Source organism: Thamnophis sirtalis, unplaced genomic scaffold (assembly GCF_051295495.1).
Source record: "Thamnophis sirtalis isolate CommonGarterSnake01/CBP01778 unplaced genomic scaffold, rThaSir2_p1.2 scaffold_4, whole genome shotgun sequence".
Lineage (NCBI taxonomy): Eukaryota > Metazoa > Chordata > Lepidosauria > Squamata > Natricidae > Thamnophis > Thamnophis sirtalis.
This window is the reverse complement of record NW_028261384.1, coordinates 118,965,859-118,971,858: the sequence shown is the minus strand read 5'-3', so window position 1 is coordinate 118,971,858 and position 6,000 is coordinate 118,965,859. Positions and strand designations below refer to the sequence as shown.

Genomic DNA, 6,000 nt, shown 5'->3' with positions numbered 1-6,000 from the left:
GTAAACTCCGCCCTCTCGGCTTGTTTTTCGCGGAGTAGTAGGCGTAACCACGCCTACTACTCCATCTGCGCTTCTTCAGCCAATGGCAGCACGAGAGCGCTTTGAAGGACACCCCCCTCTTGACAAATAGATCCCATGTATTTCTATTAATGACAGCTGCGGCTGCGCCGCGTCGTCCCACCCTCCCCGTTCCCCCTTCCGTCCAGTTCCTTATTATCCAATCGAAACGGCCAGAGGCTTGAGGAGCGGGAGGATTAGCCAATGCAGTTTAGGGGTGGGCGGACCGAGGGAAAATAGAGGGGGGGAGGCTGCCGCCATCTTGGATGCCGCGGAGCCCGAGAGACGGGGGCGAGAGAAAGAGAGAGGGAAAAAAGAAGGAGAGTGAGAGAGACCCGGAGACGCCGGAGCTGTCGGTGAGACAGCGGGAGGGGGCGGAGCCTGGCCGAGAGGCAGGGCTTGCAGGTGCCTACGGGCTCTGTAGGGGGCGGGGCCAAAGTGTTTGTTGGGGGCTCCATAGGGGGTGGACGATGCTTAGGCAAAGCTGCTCCTGTAAGTCTTTGGGGAAGGGGGTGGCGGCGTCTCTGGCGTTGGAAGGGAGCTCCTGCGGGGGCCTCGGGGCGACGATCAGCGGGGCCCTGGAGAGAGGCTGTCCGGGTTGGGGTTGTAAAGATGACCCCCCCCCTTCGCCTGTGAGCATTGGGGCCCCTTAGGCCTCCGAGGGCAAGGCAGAGCCGGTGTAGTAGCCTCGGGTGGGATGCTCTGGGAGGGAGGTTTGGTCTTCTCTACCGGTGATGCTGAAAGTGCCCGTGAAGGATGTGGGTCTGTGCAAGAGGGAGCAGCAGAATCACTTAAAAGTTGCAACCAGGTCATTAGCTCTGCCTGGAAAGAGGAGGCTTTCAGGGCACCCCCTCGCCCATTTCAGCCTTGCACGGGGAGAGAGATGTAAAGTTTGGGGAAGAAAGCTGTGGAAATGTTCTCTCCAATGTACAGTTGATTTGGGGTAGGCCCATTAGCCTGTCAGGGCAAAGATTCCTCCAACCACAAGAAACTCCTCAGGGGAGGTAAGGATATGTGCCAGTGGAGTCTCATATTCAAACTTCATAAACCTTCAAATATGTTCAAACTTCATAAACCTTCAACCAGCACAAGCATTTCTGGCAAGGTGATATCCAAAGAGTATACTACTCTTAGGAGCTTAGATAATACCAAGTACATAGACCTTTCTTGGTTTATTCCTTCCAGTGCATTCTGCCTTGGCTAAAATTTTAGTTCGCTTTGCCTCCATGCTTTTAACAAAGTCAAGAGCTAGAAACTCTTGACTTTTTAAGAATTTTTAAGATGCAGAACTCTGCACTCTGCCTGATTTCAGCGTGTAAACAACAGTAGTATAGTCTTTGGATATCACCTTACCAGAAATGAATTGTGCTGGTTGAAGGTTTATGAAGTTTGAATATATCTGGAGAATCCCAGACCTGTGGAGACCACCGAAGTAAATAGGATTTGCCTTACAAAATGTATTTCAAAAGAAAAAAATGCGGGAAAGTCTCAACAGTGTAGTTATTTAAAAGTTAAAGCAATGTTGCCTTATTCATCTATTTTTTAATATCCTTATTCATCTGAGTAACACTATTGAAGTATTTGTATGCCTTAAACGGGATATTTTCCAGGAGACAATAATCTCCAGGTATATAATAGATTCTGGACAATAAGCAACAACTATTTGCTATCAATGTATAACTCTGGGCTATTGTTTAGTTGATTTTAATCAAAGAAATTCTCTTCCCTCTATAATAGGACATTAATACTGAACATAATATCAACAGGGTGGTGCTATACAGATCCAATCCCTGTTAGATTTGCTGAATCCTAGTTTCAAATGCATGGTAGATTCTTTCAGCAAACAAACACACTTTCTTTTCATCTATTTATTTTAAATTCTGCTTATCAGTTCATATCCACCCACAAGATTGTTCAAAACAAACCATGTTCTGGTTTGTGATAAAACTGTTCAAAACAAACCATGTTTTGTGCTTAAAAGAGTCTGGACCTCTTGGGTTCTGTAACCTGGATGCTGCTGTTGCGTAGGAAAACTGTTTCATACTATCACCAACCAAATTTCTGATGAAAATTCGTAACTAAAAGCCACACCAGGGATCTGGAATGGTCGGCAAGTTCAGAATGCCCCAGCATCAGTCTCCACACCAGCAGGAGTCTTCAGTCTAAATCTTGTCTGATACTTTTGCTTGCAATTCTCATCATTCTTGACAGTTGTCTATCCTAACTGTGTTTGGTGGTTGTGGTAAGATACAAAAGTCTGGAGGGTTTTGAATTGGGGAAGATTGGGTTAAAGGGGCTCTTACATGTGAGATTCAGAAGAACCATCAATTGAGGCCAGAAGAAACTGGTGCCATTTGCAAAAGACAACAGGCCAATATAGTGGTCTCATTTCATATAAGATAGTTTAGCTACAGTATGTTTGATAGTAGCAGACAGAAAGCAAACTGTTTAATATACTGAGTTGTCTAGGAGGATACACAGAGCCTCAGCTATGGTGGGACTTGAATTCCCAGGTTGATTGACCATTTGCTATAATTTAATGGTAGCTTGTAAGTATCTTTACCCAGAAAGTTGGGCTATACTACAAAATACAGTCAACAAAAATATTGCATGATTTCATTTCCTTGAGGTGGAAAGCATACTTCCAGATGGTAAGCTTTCAAAGCATAAGATCTCAATGATATTATTTGAAGTTACAAGTGTTGGTACAGGAAAGCAACGTAGGACTTTCTCCACACAAAACATAACAGCTAAGAGAAATCCATATTTTCCTTCAATGTAGCATATTATTTGCATTTGTGCCTTGAATGTAAAAACTGATTGTAGGCCTTTGCCCATTGTACAATCCTTTAAATGTACCCCCACCCAGTGGTACAATGAAAGTTATTCTTTGGCTGTGAAATCTTTCAAGAACCCTTCATAGAAAATAAGGCTGCAGGGGATTATTTAGATAGTCGAATCCAGCAAGCCTTCTGATTTAGTAATTGAAATTTAAGCATCAGCAACAAATACCCATCCAAAATCTGCTTAGACAACATGAAAGCCTGTAGATATATTAGGATTACATCTGTACAGTTCAGGTCACCACAATACCAAAAAAAAAAAAAAAAAAAGATTCTGAGACCTTAGAAAGTGTGCAGAAAATAGCAACAAAGATGATAAAGGGTCTGGGGGCTAAATCGTATGATGAATACTTGAGGGAACTAGGTATATCTAGCCTATTGAAGAGAAGGATTAGGGGAGACATGATAATTAATCTTTCAGTATTTGTGAGGCTATCACAGAGAAGAGGAGATTAACGTATTCTCCAAAGCACCAGAAGGCAGGACAAGAAGTAATGGATGGAAATTTGTTAAAGAGAGAGCCATCTTAGAAGTAAAGAGAAACTTTCTGACAGAACAATTAATGAGTGGAATAGCTTGCCTCCCATAATTGTGAGTGACCTTTTACTGGAGATTTTCAAAAATGGTCTAGACGGCTATTTGGCCAGGATAGTATAATATCTCCTGCCTTGAGCAAGGGATTGGACTAGAAGACCTCCAAGATCCTTCCCAGCCCTACGAATTCCCATTCAGTTGCAGCTCCTTTGGCTCTTTGAAAATCAGTGGTAAAACAACTAGACATTGGCAGAAGCTTCTCCTTATTTTTATAAGCTGCCTTCAGTCCTGTTGGAGATATTTGTTCAACCTTTGTGTGCTTCTGTTTCCTACTGTGCTCTCTGTTCAAAAGGGAGCAGTCATGTCAATTTCACCTTTTTTTCCTTTTATATCTTCATCCCCACATCTTAGAGGATCATTGGAGAGAAAGCATTTTCTATTAGGCCACCTATGGTGAGTTCATAACAGAGGAGATTCATAGTTAGATTTTTAATCTGCAGCTCAGTCCCTCAGCTGGTGCAGTGTTAGCACTGAGAGAAGCAAGGCTATTTGCATCAAGAAAAGATCTGACTTCTGAGAGGTGGTATGCCAGCAAAGTACAGAATGGTATACTATGAAGGCTGCCATATATATATATGGAAAATATGGAAGAATGTTATTAGGTTCTGGTTAAGGAATTCTTTCTTATTACCCCTTCACAACAGCCTGTTCTCTACAAATGGCATTTCAGTCTTAGTGGTTCAGGGTTATTTATCATTGCAACAGTTGTATTCATGGTATGTGCTGCAGCAAGTTCCCACTAATATCCATATTTTATATTGGTTGCTTAGAGTGTGTGCGTAAAGGAGAATATGAAGAACTGCATAATTGCAAAGATGATTAGGGGCCTGGAGGCTAAAACATAGGAACGGTTGCAGGAATTAGGTATGTCTAGTTGGGGTGACATGATAGCAGTGTTCCAATATCTAAGGGACCGCCACAGAAAAAAAAGGAGATCAACCTGTTCTCCAAAACATCTGAAGGCAGGACAAGAAACAATGGATGGAAACTAATCAAGGAGAGAAGCTACCTAGAACCAGGGAGAAATTTCCTGACAGTGAGAACAATTAATCAGTGGAATGAGCTGCCTTCGGAAGTTGTGGGTGCTCCAACACTGGATGTTTTCAAAAAGAGACTGGACAGTCATTTGTCTGAAATGATACAGGGTGTTCTGCTTGAGCAGGGGGTTGGACTAGAAGACCTCCAAGGTCCCTTCCAACTCTGTTATTCTGTTAACTCTACCAAAATGAAAATGAAGCTGAAATGGATTTTGTAGGCCCTTGTGGGTCAGTGCAGAGATGACAAAATTTGTAAAAAAAAAAAAATGTCTCATTTTATATTGGATGAATGAGGAACATGAAAATTTTACTTCAAGTTCCATTTAGACTTAACTGTCGTATTGGGTCACTTTTTGGGACAGTTAGAATAGACAGAACAAGACTCTTTAAATGCTATACTGTACGCCCATGTTTTCTCAATCTTGGCAATTTTAAGATGGGTGGTCTTCCACTCACAGAATGCCCCAGCTATCCATGCTGCCCCGGGGGATCCTTGAAGTTGAAATCGGCGTATCTTAAAGCTACCAAGGTTGAGAAATTGTGCTGTAAACACACTATTGCTCAGCAGGGAAATCTGAGTGGTGGCAGGATAGAGAAAAGAAAGTGTTTCTACATGTAACAGACTAGTAAACTTTCAGATTCTGTTGCCATATATTTTAGCAATGGTATATAACAGATGGGTTAAAAAAAAAGACAAAGCAACCTACGGAAGTAGGCTTATCAGGTACATCTGTGAACACTCATTTCTGCAGTTTATTTTGCTATGTATTGGTATTACTGCAGCATTTTCCAGCCTGTTGCCTTTCAGATGTGTGTTTCCATCATCTCCAGGCAGCAAGCTAGATCTTACAGGAATTAAATTCAACAGCAGCTTCATTCTTATAATATTGTCTCATGGCAGGAATGGAAGACCTGCTGCTCTTTAGATGCTTTAGACCAGTGTTTCTCAACCTTGGCAACTTGAAGATGTCCGGACTTCAACTCCCAGAATCCCCCAGCCAGCATTCGCTGGCTGGGGAATTCTGGGAGTTGAAGTCCGGACATCTTCAAGTTGCCAAGGTTGAGAAACACTGCTTTAGACTACAATTCCCACAGTCCAGTTGGCTGAAACAAGTAGGAGCTGGATTCCAAATATTTTAGAGTTTACCAGGTTGTTCTTTCCTGGTCTGATATTATTTTAATCCAACGTACGCTTCATTTTCGCTCCCACTGGCTTTGGGGAAACTTGTACAGGATTTACGTTTCCTCTCCTTTTTCTAAGTCACTGAGACTTTAGAAAATGGGGGATATTCCTGTTTATCTCTCTTTAATCAATGGTCAGATATTATAAATATGGTGGCTAAATTGTCCTCGGTTGGTTTTCTTCTGCAATTATAATCAGCCCCATCAATATGGGTTGTTGTTTTTGTTTTTTGTATTTCACATAAAGCGCCATCTTCAAGACTGTGGGTAATCACCATCTATTTTTT

At 42.3% G+C, this 6,000-nt stretch overlaps 1 protein-coding gene across 1 annotated transcript in view; it reads left to right on the top strand.

Annotated features, from left to right (window-relative positions):
• Window positions 1-307: 307 nt before the first annotated feature.
• The window catches only part of CNOT3 (CCR4-NOT transcription complex subunit 3), a 42,991-nt gene continuing 37,298 nt past the window's right edge, over window positions 308-6,000 (top strand). The window contains exon 1 of the mRNA XM_087713907.1: window positions 308-413. The gene's annotated coding sequence lies outside the window, so the exon portion shown is untranslated. The remainder of the gene's footprint in view (window positions 414-6,000) is intronic.